Source organism: Dermacentor andersoni, chromosome 2, assembly GCF_023375885.2.
Source record: "Dermacentor andersoni chromosome 2, qqDerAnde1_hic_scaffold, whole genome shotgun sequence".
Lineage (NCBI taxonomy): Eukaryota > Metazoa > Arthropoda > Arachnida > Ixodida > Ixodidae > Dermacentor > Dermacentor andersoni.
The window spans coordinates 71,086,642-71,106,910 of record NC_092815.1 but is presented as its reverse complement, the minus strand read 5'-3'; the positions used below and the strand labels follow the sequence as shown (position 1 = coordinate 71,106,910).

Below are 20,269 nucleotides of genomic sequence, written 5' to 3'. Positions count from 1 at the left end.
ATGCATGACCGCCAGTCCCGTACAACCGCGTAGTGCGCAGGAGGCTGCGGTTCTAGACGCACTGCGCCCACCGCGGAACGTTAGAAAAACACCCACACACACACAGCAGACGGCTCGACTGATAACTGTAGAAGCGTCATTCAAAACAAACGTAATTGTTCTCCACTTCCGGCGGTGTTTTCCTTGCTTCCTTTTTCAAATAAAAAGGAAAGATGTTGAACCATAAATCTTTTCACAAACAACAGTTAAATTTGTTAATTTTCGGTTTTTACTTCCTGTTGTGGCTGTTGCCGTGGCTCTCTCCCTTAGTAGATCGCTTAATTTCTCAACTCCTTGCGACCCTTGTTTCTAGTTGCCAATTTTGCACGAGAAGTGCTGTGCAATTAGGGAAAAACCAGACGAGTAACGGGCGACAGTCCCATTGCTTAAAGGCTTAAGGGTTATTGCAGGGTTTCATGACGGACGCTATTTGGCATTATTTTATTTTCCACCTTATCTAGCCTATATCGCCGGTGTATGGTTCCGAGGATCTGCCAGCGTCGCGTCGAGCCGTCACTCGAGGAAATAATGAAGCAAAAGGAAAAGTTAAACGCAACTGGCGTTTTCTCCGGCCGCAACTCGTTCCACCAACGTACAGACCAGCTGACTACGAACTCAATCCCTTTCCTGGTCTCTGGATCAGTCTAAACAAAGAAGGTTGAACGGAGCAACAGCGATCCGCGTGACCGTTGACTAGATGGTCACAACTGAACGCATATCGAGCTAAGCGCACGGGCACCGAATCGATGAGGAAACTGGCCTTCACACCCCAGGAGGTGCCGGTAACTACCGCCATCCAAAAGGAGTCAAAAAGGCAGCAAAATGTTGACCACCGAATAGCTGTCAAGTCTCAAGATTGATTTGGTGGCGCTTTAGGAATGTCTGTGAGGAGTGGTGGCGTGGGCAAGGGGGGGGGGGGGTCTTATTCCCTCCTGTGTGCGTGCCTGTCCCAGCATATAGTATGCCTCCAGAAGCATACACAGGATTGTAAATTAGTAGCGCGACACTCGCTCCTGCGGTTGACTATAGTGCTGCGGCACTGCAGAGCTTGATTGAGCGATAGAGTTGTGTTCTCCCGCAGTATCGTGTGACAACAAGCAGTCGGATACACCCCGTGTGTGTTGCGGCCAACGACGACCGCCGCAACCGCCTGGGCTGTACGCATGCACGACGCTTCAAAGTTCCGCCGTCGCCACCGCGCGTGGCGGAGTTGCCGAAGAAGTTCCGCCACAGCGGCTGATCGCTGTGACCCAGATCAGTCCTCTCCCACGGCTGACCGACCCACGAGGTGAGGGGGTATCGAAACGAAGAAAGCCTGGAGGGCTAACCGCCGAAGAAAGAAAGAGGCAACGTCAACTATCATGCTAGCGCTGCAGCGTTGCGCCTCCGAGACCACCGCCACGTTCGCTCGATTGCGAACCGACGGTCTCGGAGGCTCCGAATTCGGGCCGAGCGAGACTGCACCGCGGACCACCATCACTCGCGACGTTCAATGCACTGCGACGCGTGTCTGCGTGCCACCCGCGGAGGGAGATCAATGCAAGCGATGGCAAGAAAGGCCAGGGCAAGGTGCAACACTGTTTATTCTCGCGCGAAGGCGCTCCGACCCGCCCCACATTGAGGAAGATGGCATGGGGAGAACAATAACAAGAGGAGGTCCCCGCGCGTTGTTCCTCACATCATTTCCTTAGCGCTCTCTTGCGTTCCCGTTAATGAACTGGCCGGGCAGAAGACTATGCGCCCGCGTAAACAATGGAGCCACCTTTAACTTGAAGGGCGCAATCGAGCGAACGGGCCACAACTATGGTATATAGAAATGACGACGGGGTCACTAAAGTGATTCCCCGAAGACAAGCCCTGCGCGGGATGAAGGTCCGTTCTCGTAATAGAACACGTCCTTGTAAGACACGCTTAGCGCACCATTAACGGGCCGTTAGAACGGCGGGCAGCGGTAAGATCAGTGAGATGGAGGCCAAACTGCACGGCCGTGATCCCTATGGAAGCTGCAGCAGAGAAGGCTATAGCTGTTTGGCGAAGCGTGCAAAGCATTACATTAAATGCGTATGCATTGAAAGATGGCACGGAACCCGGTTGTACCACGGGAGCAGGTGGTTTTAAAAAGGCCAATGGTTGCTCATTAGAACGAACTGATGCGCAAGATATTTAACTAGGATACACATTATTTCGCTTCTTTCCTTTAAATATTAAGAATATTAAGCCGAATAAGGTAGCGAGCGTGTTGTAAGAGACGGAAGGCTCTCGCTAGATCGACCTTCATTTGCATAGCTTCATAATTTTGCGGGCGTGGCTTGCACTACGCACCCCCCCCCCCCCCTGGCAAATAAATAGAACAATATTTTCTTATTTGTTTATGTATTCATAATGTGTTTACTCATCGACACGTCGCCGATATGACTGACTCTCAATAAATGGGTTACTTATGCCGTTCGAATTCTCGTCGCCCGAACCGAAAGCATACAAGAAAGCTTTCGACATATTTGCAAGGCAGAAAGTGCCCTCGCATAAAATGAGTTGTTGCTTACGCCGCGCCCATTTACTAGTGAGGGTATATGCTAAATAAAGGGGGACGACGGTTACATGAACTTTTTTTTTTTTTGTCTGACGCATTGACATCACGAAGGCTTATGGCAGTGCGCTCTGCTGCCACTGCAATAGTCGATCCCGCTGCAGCGGGGCAGCTTCACCTCGCAACATCGGCCGAGTGCCATACGTGCGCGCAGTCATTATCGATGCTTCTGAGGCAAGCCGTTTTACAGCAAGCTGAGCGGTGCGCGCGACCGCCGTCAGGAGGACGAGCACTGCTCGCCCGACAGCGCCTGTCGACTAAGGGGCGAGCAAGACAAAAAGACAAACCGGCGCAAGCAGCACGGCTAAAAGGATCGGCAAGGGCCGCCGCCGGCGCCCGCTGCGGGATGACACGTTGCAAGAACCGCGCGGACCGGTGGAAGACGCGCGCCCCAGGGCGCGCGCGAAGAGGAAGAAGCCTCGTCGGTGCGCGACACCTCCTGTCGGGCACGCAGCGACGGGCGATATCTACGGCCGCTGTCCAGTGCCGTGACACGGCGCAGCGAGGGTCCCCCCGAACACACGAAACTGAAGGGAGGAGAGACGGGGGGGGGGGGGGGGGGGTGAACAACCATGACGGACGCGGTGGCAGCAGCGGAGCAAGGGGGGACCGCGTCACGCTGCAGGATCCACCGCAGGTCAACTCCATCCCTCTCGTCCACTGCCCCCCCCCCCCCTCTCTCCCTCTACTTCTCGTCTTGGTACAGAGGCCCGGCCGAAGAGGGGACATTGCACGGAACGCGACCAAAACGAGGAAGCCGGCAACAACCGCCGAAAGCGGAGGGGGGGACCGCGCGACTTTGCAGTGCTCCCACGCGCCGGAAAGGTCGTCCGCGGGGAGACACGCAGCGAGAGCGAGGCGACCGCGGTCACGCCAAAGCAAGAAACAAACGAGGTGGCCGGAGGAGAAGAGGCCGAGTACAGGCGAGACAGTACGCACGAGCCGAATGACCGATTTCACCGCAGAAGAAGCCTGCCGCCCACATCGCACAGCGGTTGCTGCGGCACGCATCATTCCACAAAAGCAAGCGCACGCAGACATACAAACACACGCGTGCAGCAGCAGCAGCAGCCCTCAGTGACCGGGGGCACGCAAGCGACGCAACCCCTCAGAGGGGCACAAGCCTGTTGTCACCCCCCATACCTTGCCGCGGAGAAGATCGCCGATGGTGCTGTTGGAATATGTTTTTCTTTTTCTTTTTTAGCTCGACAGGGAAGAGGATGACCGCAGAAGGAAAAATTTCAAACACACACACACACACACACACACACACACACACACACACACACACACACACACACACACACACACATATATATATATATATATATATATATATATATATATATATATATATATATATATATATATATATATAAACAAACAAGTTTACCATCAACGAGCGCGCGGACACACTGTAGACAACGGAGGCATCCAAATGCAGAGCAGAAGGAAGTTGCAGAAACAAGAAAGAAAGAAAGAAAAGGAACAAGGTAACGAAGCCGGGGAGCAGAACGCAGAGTGGATCCGGCAGGGCCAAAGACAGCCGCGATGCTATCGGGGTTTCAAGGCCATTTCTGAGCGCCCCCGAGGCAGGGCTGTCCTCCCGCACGCGTCCTTACAATGACATATAAAAGCAAACCCTGCTCGAAGCACACTTAGGTAGTACACGTCGCGAGAGAGCTCATCCCAAACTCACGGCCTGTCCTACTGCAGGGCACGACGAGGCTAGCATAAGAAGAATCGGAAGCATCGCCGAGCTTGTTCGCCGACACTTTCACCTGGAAACTTTGCCCCACCCCGCCCAATCTTAACTTCTATTTCGGAACGCCGCCCGCTCGTAAAACTCCGTAATGAAGGAAAGCGCGCCCACGTATAAGCGGGACCCCCGTAGTAAAGAAAAAAGAAGTTGACGCAGACATGCCCCACGGGGCGCCTTCAAAACCCGTCTTCGCGTTCACGACGCAACAATGAATCTGTTTCACTAGATACGAGCAGAGAGAAGAGGAAGTGCAAAACGAGATACGCGACTTCCCTGTACATTACGAAGTTTCATCCCCGCAGGATAAGACGGCGCTGCAGTCGATGAACCAGCGCGAGAACAATGGGTATTACATGCATTTTACTACTTTAGAAACACAGCTGCATTGGGAAACACTATTGCGGCTTCTCTTATTGCTCCTTACAGTTCCATTCTGTTAGGTTTCTGGTCTTGAAACTTCATTTAGAGCAGATTATTTTTCTTTATTTATTTTCTTTTTTTTTTTCATGCACAACCAACTGATTCCATCGCATATTTTCCAATGCATGAATGAGTAACGGCACTTCCCAGTATGAGTGTCGCTGAACCGGTTCGGGGTTGTAACACTCATTGTATAGGCAAATATTCCTCATTCTCTCAAGTTTTGAAAAAGCAGTTGAATGGCAGGAACTGGAGGATACGCTAGGCGCTAGGCTAATCATAGATGTACAATTAGCTTTAAGAGAAGGCCTTCGGAAAGCAAAATGAACAAGTTTAAACAAACCTATCAACAGACGTCCGCACATGTCTAGAGCGAAATCTCGAGTCGCGCTATGGGGCAAGGAAATGGTAACACCACAAAATGCCACGACGAATGCTTTACGATTCTTATGTCCACGTAGCCGCTGCTACTATAAGAGCAAAGAACCCTAACTCTGCAGCTAAGCAAAACCATCGCACCATCGCTTTGCTTGCTTCTCAGTCTGTACTCCCCATCACTCCACGCTAAGCCTAGCCGCACGACTGGCAGTCGCATTTCCTCCTAGCATTTTCAGCATGAAACTCTGCGGCTTGTACCAGTTGCAGCCAGACGGTGAAATTGAGCGGCTCTGCTGTCGACCAAGGAGCTGCAAGGACGCGCGAAACGAAAAAAAAAAAAAAAGCGATCACGGCGGCAGGCGCAACATCATCGCCTCCGGAGGCAATCTTGACGCCGGCGGCGGTCTAATTTGAGGTTGTTCTGCGCATAGCTAATCGACCGAGCTTCCTTCCTCCTCGGTATACCTGTCGTCCTTTCGCGCGGCAGCGTTCGCAGAATTGTGTGCTCAGCTTTCCGGTGGCATCGCGGGAGAGCGCGGCGATCGGAGACATTAAACGACGCGCTAACGTTTTAACTCGTCGGCAGTCGCTTACGCAACTGTAAACGGCGGTGAACTCATCCCTGTATTCAGCGAGAGCCGACAACGACGATGATAGCGGTGACGACAGTGAAACGAGCAAGGTTGCTGATGACAGAACGACAGAAAAAGAAAGAACGTACAAGCCCCTTCGAAAAAGAAACGTCCCCAAAAGTGCTGTTGGGCTAAAAAGGCCTCCTCCATGTATTCTGTCCTTCCAGGCAGATGCAAACCGATGCGTCGCGTCTTAGTTGTATCCAATTTGGTAGCCAAAAACATTTCGCGTTTTGTAGAAATTTATCGCCAGTAACAACAAATTTCTAATTTATTCCAAATGTCCCAAGTGGTGGTATTCCTTTCTTCTTTCTTCTTGTTTGCATTTCAAATCGATCTCAATGCCTTCCAACACACAGTTTAAAAACCTTATACCTAACTTATCTTCGGTTGACACAGGTCGGTTGGAGGAACCCGTTCTTGCAGTCTGCCCGCTCGCGTGCTTTGAGAAACGAATTCACCCATGTCGGCGCGTCACCCACTTCCTTCCCCGCTCCTTCCCAACCCTTTCTACTGGAACGAAGCCCATTAGAGTTGGAACCAATAAACAAGTAGCGCACCGTGGCTGGTTGCTGTCCAATCCACGCAGACAACAAACGGCACCGCGTGCACTGACCCTGTTAACGTTTTTACCTGAAAGCGACTTCTTGCGCTGTGTCTTCCCGTTTAGCCGTACTTAAGATCGCGCACTCATTAAATTAAGCCTTTCTTTCCTACACAAGCTCTTCAATGGCTATTGTCACAAATCCATGTCTTCATTCTTTCTCTCACTCACACTCTTTTGTTATACGTGGAAAGTGGTATAAAAACAATCTATGTGGATATTGTTTTCTGTGTTGAGAAAGGTCGGTCTCCCACCGAAACGTCGACGCAATAAAGAGTTGTTCTTTAACAAGTGCGTCAACTTTTCAATTTTACACACACACACACACACACGCGCGCGCGCGCGCACGCAAAGATGAGGGAGGGCGCATTAAGCGGGAGACACATGGTGCGATTTTCCGTGCGATCTGTCGTACGGCGCGTTGTGTGCGACTTGCCGCATGCGGCGATTCGGGACACATGGTACGAATGACCGAGCGGCGGGTAGCTCCGCCCAGAACCGGCGCCCCTGCGTGGAAGCTCGGAATGCTGCGTAACTTCGAACGGAAAGTGAAAGCAAACGTATTTGCACAGCTCTCTTGTTTGAAACAAACGATGACAATATAAACACGCCTATGCAAGCACTGTAGACGTGTTTCCGCAAGGCCGCGTCAGCAGTAACGGCTCCTTTGACAGCCGCCGATGGCTATAGGAGCCGGCAGGCACAGCTCGCTCGGCCATCGAATCCGACACCGGTGGCGCTTGTGACACGATCGCTTGCAGCTCGTATAACGAAGCGTCTATGTTAGTCGGCACAACGTGTACACAGTTATCGTACGCTTAATTTGCAGCACATTTGATTTCATTGGCGCCGACGGAAGCGAACGAGCATGCCAGGCGAGCTTGCGATCGCTGGGAGACTGTGTAGGCCTAGCTCGCCGGCCGGCTATCCGAGGACGAGGGCCCATGCCGATGCGTCCGCAGCTCGTAATAAAGCGCCTCAATTCATCAGCACAATCAATGCCTGAACATTTATGTTTCTCTTAAGTGAAAATACGGTTAGTTTTCTCGGTGCCGTTAGTAGCGATGAGTAAACACGCCAGTCAGGCGAGCCGCTTCGTATAGACGATTGCTGGCGCATCTGCGCTGACCGCGTCCGATTGCAAATCACGCCAACTATTTACTATATCGCACAACGTTTTATAACATGCACTCTTTCGAGGCCACTTAATTCTATCAGTTATTTCGTGTCAGAAACAAATTGCAGCTTATTTATGTGCCGCCGTCACCGGCGAAAAAGGCCTTCGTTTCGACCAGGGAGAGAAAAAAAAAAAAAACAGACATCGGAGCGGCGAGGCGCTTGCTCGCCGGCCCCGCCCCGTCGGGTCTACGTAGCCGTGACGTTCGCGCTACCGGCGCTGTCATTGGCTGCGGCCGCCCGACCGATGCGGCAGTCGCACGACAATATTCAGCGAGTTGGTCGCATGCGGGGCGCGCGATTCGGCGCCGCGTGCGGCGGATTTGGTTGAAAACCTGTAGAGTGCGGCTGCCGATGCGAATGGTCGTACGACCGATCGCACCCAAAATCGCACCATGTGTCTCCCGCTTTAGGCGGTCAATCGGGAGCAGCGCGTAAGAGGAAGGCATTACCAACCAAAGAGCCCGCATATACCTATGAAATACCGCAGCTAAGCCCTAATCCTGTCGGCGACGGGTATCAGCGCTTTTCTTCCTATCCTGGTTGGGGGTCGTTGTTCTCCATTCAAGCGCATCAGCTCTCAAAACCCGCACTCTTCTTTTCGTATTGCACCGCCCGCCTTCAAGCACGTCATCCAACAACACACGGCCAGTTTCTGCATGCCTTCACACGAAGATCCGCGGTCATGGAGTTCTAAAAAAAAAAAAAGAAAAAAAGAAAGACCTGCAGTTGTGGGCTCGGTGGTATATGACGCCCTGTAGCTGAACATGAAGTTGCAGGTTCGATTCCCAGCCGGAGTGGCCGCATTTCGACGGGGCGGAACGCAAAAGCGCCCTTCACGAGCCTTCAACTACGGCCTTTCTCGAGTACTCATAACCCACTGTCCAGCACTGTAGCGTAAGCATTTCGATTAAAGTTCGGAAAAGGGTACGCCTAAAAACGTGATCGCCGGGCTGAACGGACAAGCGAATATTACCGAATGCAGGTACACGGGAGCCGGATAGAATACGACACAGGCAGCGCAGTTTGGCGGCGATCACTGTCACGGGCCCATTAATTATTACTGAAAGACTGCGCCACTGGCGATGCACCGTACACCGACGGCGCTAGTTTCCGATCTTCACGCAGTGACCAAACGGGACGTCGCTGCAAAGATGTCGCCGCCGGATCATTATGTTAGCTCTGGAAAGAAAGCTTAGTGCATATCGGCATCGCCCGTGAAGCGTATACACGCCTTACACGTGCAAATCGGTAAAAAAAAAAAAAGGAGAAAATTGCAGGCTGACTTTTGCAGAAAACACGGAGCGATCAAAAAGGGGCTACACGTGTGTCATGTCCACAGCGTCACGTGACGACGGGCGGACTTCGCATGAACCCTGTCCACTCGCCTGAAACGAAAGAAAAAGAAAAACGTAGACGGAGAAGAAAGAGGGGGAGGGAAACGAAAAGTAGGGGCCTGCCAAATGCAGCAGTTCAGATATTCTCGAGGAAACACAAAAAGAGCTTTATCCGCTCAATGCCTGCGCGATCGGCGCGTTCGATAAGGAGTAAATAACAAGAGCGCAACGGCAACAAAGCTAGAAAAAAGAAAGAAAGATAGCAACGCGAGACGGAGTTTTTCGGGTATGCACTAAGCCGCCCCAGCTTACGCGGCGCTCCGGCTAAAAGCAACCGACGGCCGAAGCAGGGACGCTATGCCCATTCCTTTCCCTCTCCAACTCCACCCTCTCGCTCGCTCTTTTCCATGTGCTTTGCAGCGTCCCAGCAGCACATCGGGGCCTAGCGGAGGTAGCGCGTAGAGTCCCGGGACGGCGATGCGTTTTCCGCGATAAGGGACGTCCAAACACCGCGCGGCCACTTTGGATAGCTGCGGGAAGCTTCGAAAAAAAAAAAAAAGAAAGTGGTAGCAGCGTTTCTCTCTCAGCAGAAGCGTTGCAGCAGCAATAAATACCCCCCCCCCCCCCCTCTCCTTCTGCATTACGGCCCGATAGTGTCGTCCGGACTTGCGTGCCAGTTCATGTGCGTCTCTCCTCCCCTTTCCAGCACCTGTCCCGATTTTGCGCGTTTTTTTTTTTTTTTTTCGCCGCTGCTACCATAAGCCCGGTATTTGCGCGCGCAGCAAAGAACGCTCGAGCCGATAGTTGAGCTCACCGCTCAACTATCTCGCACAACGCCGTGCCGTACAAGGCAAACGGGTGTAATGCGAGGAGGGACAAACAGGTCGGTTAAATTACCATGCCTTTTTCCCGGTTATCGCTTGGTTGGGAGCTACCGTGCTGCGCGGTGGCCTAGGATATCGAATGCAGCCGTATCGCTCTTTCCCACGTACACGCGTCCGCCACTTCAGCTGCGGGCGAACGAAGTTGACCAACCAGTAGATTTAATCGGTGAAAGGATGGAGACGCATTTAGTTGCATATGGTAAATACGAAAAGAAAAAAGAAAAGAAGAAGAAAAACCGAACATTAACATGGAACAGTCACTATAAGTCGAACAACCGCTGTAAAGTTAAAACATCCGAAGTTGTTAGCTCGTGAGTCATGTGCATGTTGGCCCCCGTATACACACCCGAATACACCTGAGAAAAACTGGGCGAGCGCTATCCGTATACCTGTTCATCTTTCCGGTTACTCTGATCAACGTTGACGCTTACAATGCTTGCACGTGCCGTTACGGACGCTAAACCGACGAACCATCCACCGCTTCCGCAGTGCTGCTCGCGAGGAATTGAAGAGAAAAGGATCACATTTGTTTCGCCGTGCCAGTGGTTTTTCAAGATGGCGGTTTCGAAGGCGTCAATGCACGTGACGTCACTGCCGCCCTGTTGGTGTATCATTCCAAGCCCCCACACAACTGCTATAGAGACAAGCGGACCGAATCAAAGCGCAGATTCTTCTCATGCCAGCGTATACAGCTTCGACGCTAAGCATCTGTGAAACCTCCCCTCTCTAATGCTGTACGCGCACAGACTGCCAAGTACGCAGAGCATACAATGAGCGGGACGAGTCCGTTCGTGCGCTAGCACGCGTTGTGCTCGAGGATAAAGTAATCACACGCGATCCGACGGCTCACTGACGGCGGTGATAAAACGAACCGCGTAAAAGTCTCACGTCGACGACACGACTCTCTCGCGCGCACGCCCCAAATCAACGGGTAATCAACGGGCACGGCCATAGCAGACACGTTCCCTGACACCTTGAGCAGAAGCGGCGCCTAAATTGCCGCCCGGCGCGAAGACATACCCGCGGCTGAGCCTGGAAACAATGGAAATTGTTTTCGTCAACCCGATGCTTATTACACAGCGATGGGAGAAAAAAAAATATATAGAAAGCGGACGCGTAGTACGTTTAAGTTGCCGAGCGCCTTGGGAACGGCCTTGTCATGCTGCCCGGTGGTTTGCCCCCCTTTCTCGGCGGTTTCATTGAACTTCGACTTGCCCATCCAAAGAATGCCGGCCGCTTTGCGGCTACGTGCAATTTCTTTTGTGTTCTCCCCGCCTCGACTGGAACCATGCCACAACGACGTCAGAACGATCGACGTTTGAAGGCAGCAAGACTATTTATTATTGAGACTGAATACGAGACTACGAAGCGTGTAAGAGAAATCAATTGTTCCAGTGCGTTTAGGCCAGACGACAGCGTGAAATTATCAATAAAACTGTGCCCACAACACGCGGTAAAGAAATGACTACAGAAAGCGCACTGTGACCCCTTACACGGGCGAACAATGAAAATTACATAAAATTAATTGAGGAATTCAGAGATGCAAGAGGTAGTCTCGCACATGTCGACAAAGGTCCTTTACAAACAAATAAGCTTGCATTTAAGGGCAGCGAATTAAAGGGAGAAGACCAAACAGAAAGGCTAATGTTGAACGTTTACCCCACGAACGTAAGAAAATATGTCAGACTTGCTTTACTGTTGGCTTAGACTTGGCGAGGCAAAAAAGAAAAGACGCAGTACCGAAAGGCGGGTGGCAACACCACCGTGAAATTCGCACCCGAGCTTCGCGTGACGTCATAAATTTCGACCGAGTCAGCTCCAGGCTGTTTGTTCATTTTTTTTTTTTTTTGCTAAATTTTCTTGCTTAAGAACGAAACAGCCCGAGCACACCAAAATACAGCGCAATTCGCGCCGTTGTACTAACACAGTGGGTGCTGTGCTCTGGGCGCGAAATTCAAAAGGGCAGCGTCTGCGTTCACTTACGCCTCCTTAATAAAATGCGTTTTTCATACAAAGACAGCGTAAATGCAGTTTTCGAATAATGTAGGCGAGGCTTAGGCTGCCTCCACGGGCGGAGACGGTGAGACTTTCGGCGAGACATCCGCGCTGCTGCCGCGCGAGCGCTTCGGCGGCTCAATATAATCATGACCTCACGCCGCTGCTCTTCCCGACACGGCTAACAGTCCTGAAAACCATCCCATTTGCAGCGACTCTTCAGAGCTCGCGCGAGCCTCCTTATCGGTCTCGCGGCGTATATCTATACAAGCGGCTAAGATAACGCAGTCGGAGGCTAATCCCGGCATACACGATAAGGGCACACAGAGGGCGCCGACAAAGAACCGCCGCCGGTCACTTATCGTATGCGACCGTTGGCAAAGCCGAAGGCGGGGGGGGGGGGGCACAAGGCTTGAACTGCCACGTAAAGCGCATAGACCTTTGGCTCTAAGCACGTGTTCGTCTCAGATTAACACAGTGTCGAATAACAATACGCGTGCACAATGCGAGAGATGGTGCTTGCAGGTGGCTCCCTCTCTAAGCTCCAACTATATTACGCCTCACTGTGCACAGTTCGCACAGGTGCTAGTAGAACACCGTCCCCGCCGATCATCGGCCCAGAAGGCAGTGAAAGTACATTTGTGCGAGCGCCACTGTCTGTACTGTTCTGTCCGCGCACGTGTACACATTCACCGTCATCCTCTCTCTCTCTCTTCATTCTATTCCAATGTTCGCCTCCCCTAGCGTAGGGTACATCTAGCCAGACGCTTTTCTGGTAAACATATCTGCCTTTTCTCTTTTTTTCTTTTTCTCTCTCTATCGTAACCGAAAAAAAAAATGCTTGCAACGCACAATAGCAGCAGTGCGCTTGCTGCACAGTTGTATTAACGCGCGCTGAGATTTTCCAAACTGCGAAAGGAATGTCACCCTGAGCATGTTCAGGAGCGAAGTGGCGGTGCCTTCGTCTCTATACGCCTGCTACGAAGGACAGACGCCCTTACAACAGTGAGGAATCTCATCCCGACCTCAATACACGGCGAAGACATAGGCGCCGGCTTGTGCGCAAGCGAAATTCATTGCAGGGCGACGCCAAGAAATTCCGCTTTTCGCCGAGATGACGGCTGACAACGAGGAAAAAAAAAAAAGAAGAAACCCTCGAGTACAAAAGAGTGGGACACGCCTCGCAGGCGGGCGTCTCTTCAATCCGAGAAGCCTGGTAAGCAGAGTTCGATGGAACGAAAATGTCGTTTGCCAATTTCGCGACTTCCCAGCTACTTCGAAACCCTGAACAGTGACCAAAGCGCGATATTAAAGCAGTCATGCTCCCCTCAGTAAAGTATCCGTTACTCTCAAATGTACCTGAGCGACGCACTCGTTGAGCTACATCTAATTCAGTGCAGTACGGAGTTTCGGGCCGATGAAAAGTCGCGTTCACTGCCAAAGATTACGTTTTTATTTCGAGCTCCATATCTTAACTAGATCGCTTTTTAAAGCGAATCTTTCTTTGCCTGTACCTACAGGGCACCTACTGCTTAGGTACTTCTACTACTACTACTACTACTACTACTACTACTAATGATAATAATAATAATAAACAAATAATAAAGTAAGGCGGTGGCGGTGATTAATTTCCGACGGCCACTGAAAGTGCCTACGCGACGGCGGCATGTAATAGGTATACCGGCTTCTCCGCTTGTTTCTAATAATAGTGGCTTCACTGCAGCCAATGCGAGCGGCGCCTGTTTGTTCTTCGCAAGGGTGCAGCAGTAGCGGTGGTGCCGTTTGGCAGCAGGCCGCGCGTGCCTTGAGAAACGGAGCGAGCAAAGCGATCGGAACAGAGCCCGCAGCAATAAACAAAACGAAACAAGGAAACCGCACACGCGGAAATAGGGCACCGCTCTGGAACGGCGCCGACTAATATGGTTCGGCGCGGCAGCGGTTTGCTGCGCGTCGCGTCGCTTCACGCGGCGGCCGCAACGCTACGGGTCGATCCCAACTGGTGGCAATCACGCGGCAGTGTTTGCGTGTGCTCGTCTTCGTGTAGTCTGAACGGGTTAACGAAACCGCAGAACACGAGCAGGGAGCGGGGGTGTCCCCTCTTGTCGGCAGTTAACGCACGCGCGCAAGGCCCCGCGATTTTTCTCGAAACCTTCCGAGCTGCTCAGACGCTCTGTGGCAGTACTTTCTTCACTACCGCCATATCTGTTTATGGTTCACGCAAAAAAGAAAGAATGAATGTCGGGACAAGGAAACGCTTCAGTATAGGCTTTTTTAACTGACAAGAGCCCGATGTTCGTATAAACCGATGTTTCGTATTAAATGATTTCGTCATAACGTGAGTAAATTATTCCGCCATAACGAGAACAAAGGGGGTTAACCGAGGGGCCCGAATTTTTATTAATCATAACATGAGAAGCCAACTTGTACTTACTTATTGAATTAAGAAATAATAAATTAATGGCAATGCAAGTGGATGAAAAAACAACTTGCCGCAGGTGGGTAACAATCCCACGTCTTCACATTACGCGTGCGATGCTCTTTGTTATGTTCTTTGTGATGTTATTTGTTATAGAATTCGAGGACTTGAAAGTAATAGTACTAACCCATAGAATTTCGCGTCCCACAGCGACACCTGGGATTATGTACACCAGTCATCGCAATGCAGAGCTCTAGATTGTTTTGTTAAAATGTCTTCAATGTGCACCGAAATCTCGGCACACGGAGCGCTCTTGCGTATCGCTTTCATCGCGACGCGGCTGCGAAGGCAGGGGATCGAATCCGCGACCTCGCCCAACAGAACGCCATCGCCGCTTATAGCCTCCGCGGTGAGCGCGCTATCATTGAAAGTTTAGTATATCCAGAATGCGGCTTCAGTGTGCAATTCCTGCCAAGGCGGAAAAAACATCAGGTTTTTGTCGGTTACGGAAACTGGTTACCGGGAATCGACTTTAGCGCGATTCTCGGTCGTTGCGTGACTCGATCACAACGGCGAGACCGCGCTTTCATCCTTGTCGCCTGCCCAACACAGCTTTGGAGTCTTGTTTTTTTACCTTCCCTCAAAAGTTTCCTCCACAAAGGCGCCGCCGCGACTTTCTTCGAGGTGACGTCGTCACCAGCGCGTGCGGCATTCTTGTGACCGTGCCAATGCCGACACCCAACACTCATCTCCTCGTCATCCATCAAAGCACGTGACGCCGTTCCACGCGCTGCTTACGAGTTAGCCTCGCGACGGCAGCCCGGAGGACAGAAACCTCTCCCAGGTGGTGCGCTGTGTGCTTTACGTATCGGGGCCATAACGTTGCTATCCGCGACTCTCGCGTGAGATGACAGTATGCACCGCAACGTATGACGCAGAGAAGTCCGCGAGAGGTCCAGTCAGAACAACATGCGCAACAAACAAAAACACGGCGCATGCCACATCGGTGACGTGCCCTCGGCATGCATGCTCTCTAATCGACCGCGCGACGCATGCATTACACTAATGTACCTTAAAAAAAAGAACGAAAGATATAGAAGAGAAAGAATGATGAGAGTGGCGCGTAACGCCAGGAACCACAGAGATACGAGCGCGGAACCGCAGCGTCCGTACCACAGCTAACGTTAGGCCTACAGCTGAAACGAACCCGCACGGCCCTTCCTCAGCCCGTTCGAAGTGACGGAGTTCGCTCCTTTTCATCCCCGACCTTCTGTAATCGGCCATCGCAAAGAGCGGCGCGGGCGACCGCCTTCTTTCAGGTCGCATCGTTTACGAGAAATCCGTCCGCTGGTCGTTCTTTCTTTGCCCCGTTTTGCGCCGTGAAAAGCGTGCGGGTCGACGGGCCTCCCCGGCGGTGATCGGCAGCCTTTACGAGCGAAGCGACCCGGAACGTGATCGTAAACGGGCTTCGGAAGGAACGGCGACCCCCCCGGTTAGGCCTAACCGGAGAAGCAGCGGCCGCCAGCTGAAAAGGCAGGCAGGCCGTGCTTCCCCGACAGGCAAGAGCGACGCGGTGCGGCCCACTTTCGAGGAGCCAGCCGATGACGGGCTCGGCATCTGGCTGCTTCTCCTACACCACCAGCAGCAACAGGTGGCCAGCGATTGCCGAGGACGCGGTGCCGCGCTCGACTACCGGGTTCCTTACATTCGAGCGAAAGAAATGCGAGGAGATCGTGGAAAGAACAAGACACACGTCATGCAGGTAGAAAACAGCTCGCACTCGACAGGCGCGACTCACCGAGCAGAAGAAGCCCCCCGGAACAACACTGCGTGGCCGGGCCGAGGTGCCGAGAAGGAAAGCGAATCGCTAAACAAGGCAGCCGAGGTCGGCAGCACCGGGACGGACGGACGAAAAACACCCCACGGTTTGTTTCCTCCGGAGTATTATTATCCCAGGTGTCTTCGCCGGAACTTTCTGCTCGGCTTTCTTCGAAGGCGTTACACTGCCGAGTCTCGAGGAACTATAACCACGCGCACAGCACGAGGGAACACACGATTTGCGAGCGAACGGCCGCCGTCGACCGGGCTCGGGAGGCACGTCCCACAGTCGCCGAAGTCTGCTGGCGTCGCCCCTCACATGGCGCCGTTTTCAGCGGGCCTTGACAGCGACCATCGAGAGACACGCTCGGCGCGGACGCCGGGCACCCGCACCACACACAACCACGCGTGCGGGGTGCAACAACACCGCCGCTGCACGAGACGCCGGAGGAGGAAGAAGACCCGAGAAGAAGCCAGGCAACAACACCGGGGCCAGCCAGCCAAGCCAGCCAGCCGACCAACTATGGTCGCGACAGCAAGCGCAGCGGCGTCGGCAAGGGGGGGCTGGCTCCGCGACTTTGGGCAGCCCGGCAAGTGGTTTTCGCGTCCAAGGTAGCGAGATTCCTACGCAGGCGGGCAGGTAGGCAGGCGGCCGGGGCGCGCGGGGAGGGCGAGGGGGATCCCGGCGGGCATGCCGGGATTAAGGGGGCCGAGAGAGAGGTAAGAAGGGGCCCGAGCGGCCCCGAGCAGGAGAAGCTGTCTCTCTCAAGAAAGAGCGCACGAACGCCCGAGGAAAGGAAGAAGTAAAAACAGTCAACAATATCAGAGGGAAGCACGCAGGTAAGGGGAGAGACGTACTGGGCGCACCGGAGAACGACGCTCTCTTCGGGCAGAGAAACAGATAGGCGCAAGAAGGAGAAGCGGCGGAACGAAGAGGAGAAAGACAACTTGCACCGCCGCGAGGCAGCGCCGAACACCTTGCGCGGGACGGTTCGTTCGTGTGGTGGGGGACTTCCCCCTTCTTTCCAAGCCCCCTTCCTCTCTAGACGCCGCGCGCTCGCTGCCCGGTCAGCTAGCTTCAGTGCGGTCTCTTATGTTCTATTTCTTTTTCTATTGCGTAAACTTTTCTCCTCCTGCGTTGAGTTTCGCGCTTCCCCTCCCTCACGCAGGTTACACAATCGGTGTTGCCAGACGAAAAAGTGAGCACGCGTTACATTTGGCAGCGACTTGCGGCAGCTGCGAGAAATCGAATATTTCTGGGGCGCTATAACGTTTACTGCTCGCACTGTACGTGACTCGGCGTCTGCGGAAATTTCCGATAGAGTTCTGTCGAGCGCGAGGTCGTTGTAAGAAAGGCTGCTAGAACTTATCCGAGAACTCCCGGGAAAACAACGAGGCATATTGCTCCAATCGACCAGGTTCCATTGATGCAAGAGGTTCCAACACCGACGATCCATATTATTTGAGCCCGTATTCAGAATGCGATTAATTCGTTAACGCTGGTTCTACGAAGGCTGCTCCGCAAAGGTAAATAGCAATAGCGAACGTATTGCTACAAGAGAGCAGATTTGGGCAAGTTGGTAAGGTAAGAGCATGGAAACCAGCGCAGAGAAGCACGGCACATAAGAATAACACAGTAAGAACAATTCTCTTTTTCTCTGCCGTTCGTATGGGCTGTTTCCTTGAGCTAGTTTCCATTAGGCGAACATATTGCATAAAGGCGGCTGGCCAACGAAAACTTGTTACGAACTAAATGTGCTGCTAACTCTGTCATAGGTTTGCACTCTTTCCCACGCTGATACTTCGATACACCGTTCGTGCAACTTCGCAAACAAAACCTGTAGTTTTACATAATTGAACGATGAGTTTTCATTTTGCAGCGCAGCCGACCAGACGGTACGAACGTATTCCAAGTCCACTGGCGGTCATTTGCGAAACATTTGTCAGATTTCGGTTTGATCTCACCTTTCAATCGCGTACACAGCGCTAAATGTAACAAGGTGCGGATTTCAGCGGATAATACACGAATATATATATATATATATATATATATATATATATATATATATATATATATATATATATATATATATATATATATATATATATATTCTGTTATTATGTGCACTGAATGCCCCTGCGAAGGCCTTAAGTTCAAGCAAAAGAGGCATATAAAGGTAAGCATCACAGTATAGACGTTTCCTCCTCCCTTCTTCCTGTTCGCAGTATAAGAGGAGCATGTACTTCCCCATATATTCGCTGACATTAGCGAAATTGTGCAAGAAGAGAGCAAGTATATCAGGACATGATATTCGCGACAGGATATGCTTCCAATACCCTTGCAGTGAATTAAATGTCGTCTCGGCGCTTGCAAATCTCATCGATAACTAACGCAACGCGCAAGTGAAAAATCCTTTTCGACATGAGCGACACACACAAGAGAAAGAAGCAGAAAAAGAGAAGTGCCTTCCAATAATAGAAAAACACAGCCTGTTCGGGTAAGAAATGGTGTACAGAATAAGCGAACACGGCAGACATTGGCCGCAGCAGCAGCGATGTCCTTTGGTGGTTCGTTGAGCCACAAGAGAACGAGGAAAGTCATTTTGTTTCCTGATATTCTAGTGAAAGGAAAAGAAAAGAGCGCTACACATTAATGTTGCTGCCGACAGCATTACGCTACCGGCTATTTTACCACAAGCCCTATCATTGTAATAAGTTCACGAAACGCGGTTCAATTAAACGCAGCAAGATGGAACCACCAGCGCTACCAGTGACGTCTATGTCTTCGACACAGCGTAATGATCATACATACAGAAACGGCCGAAATCTCTGTAATGCCGCGCCCAGCCGGAATGCAAGCTGAGTGAAACACTCGGACCAGGAAATACGTGAAGTATTGTTATAGATGCGGCGCATGAGGTGAAAACACCAGAAGAAGAAAAGGGGCTTGGCTGACCGTATAAACGCAACGACAAAGATTAAAGGAACGACGACACTGTAGCACCGCACAGCGCTGGGACCGGAAGTCCAGCAGGGCCGAGAAAACGACGTTTCGTTAGCCACCCCGCCCATGAATACATGACCGTGCCGAAAATAGACGCTTCGTGCAACGGCACAAAGCGAAGCGACGGTCCGCAGAGCAAACCAAACCAGTCTCGTTCCCTTAAAAGAAAAAAAGAACAAACTGAGAGAGAAAGAAAGAAACGATGGCACCGCACTCGTTTCTGTAGGGCGGCGATCGCTCATTTGTGCGCACGTAAGTGAATGCGCCACAATATAGAACTACATCCTTCATGACCGAGCTATACCAAAGAAGGCTAAGCTAGATTCTATTCTCTTTGCGGAATTTCGCATGCTTCGGGAGTATACAGTTCGCCGAAAAGAAAACCATTTTTCTTTATGCTCCTATCTGTTGGGTCGTCCGGTCGCACAGGAAAAAAAAAAAAAAAAGAAGAAGAAACACACCCAAACAGGAGACTGCGTTCTCCATGCTGCTTTGCTTCCTCTCTCGTTACTCTCTCCGCACGATAATCATCACTGCGCGCACCTTCGAGAGATTCGTATACACTTCGCGACGGTGACGGCTGCCTGTATATACACCTCGCGCGCGTTCGTCAGTGCCGCCGACACGCTGGCTGACACGGGTACTTATTTGGGCCTCTGTATGCATGTCTCGCTTTGAATTCGTCGCGTTTGCTCGCCCTGTAGACGCGAGGAGAGTTTGGTCACTGGGAGGAGTCAGAAGCGAGCGACCGATTCGGGGTAAACGCGGATAGCGTTCGTGCGACGCGCAAGCTTTCAGTGCGCTGCCGGAGAGTCACCAAGTGAGGTGCGCCGACGAAGCTGTCCTTTCCTTTTATAGCTCACGAGTTTCGCATTCGGCCCCTCGGCACAGCGCACTATATACTGACTACGTCGGCTTGCATGCCTGAAACAATGCGGCGTGTATTTCAAGCAACCGGCGCACTGCGTCAACGCACACGGTTTTACACGCAGCGCACCCAAGTTATAACATACCTGTCCGTGTCTTTTATTCTGTTGTCCGTGTCCTATTTGTTGCACCTGAAACCATTTCTAAAAGCCACATATAAGCTAGTCCGGCAGCAAATGTTACTAAACTATCCTCGATTTCATTCTCATCATATGGCTAAGAAAAATCAATCGCCCACCACATCCAGTGGGACCAGTTTGGGCGGTGCCGTCGAAAGAAACAAATGTTGG

At 51.9% G+C, this 20,269-nt stretch overlaps 1 protein-coding gene across 4 annotated transcripts in view; it reads right to left on the bottom strand.

The window, feature by feature from the left end:
• Egfr (epidermal growth factor receptor) overlaps window positions 1–20,269 on the bottom strand; it is a 216,855-nt gene that overhangs the window by 67,853 nt on the left and 128,733 nt on the right. Inside the window, exon 1 of one of the 4 annotated variants that reach the window (XM_050188826.3) lies at window positions 16,029–16,658. The exons of the other annotated variants lie outside the window; for them this stretch is intronic. The gene's annotated coding sequence lies outside the window, so the exon portion shown is untranslated. Of the gene's footprint in view, window positions 1–16,028; window positions 16,659–20,269 lie in introns of those variants that run through there. 4 annotated transcript variants of the gene reach the window in all.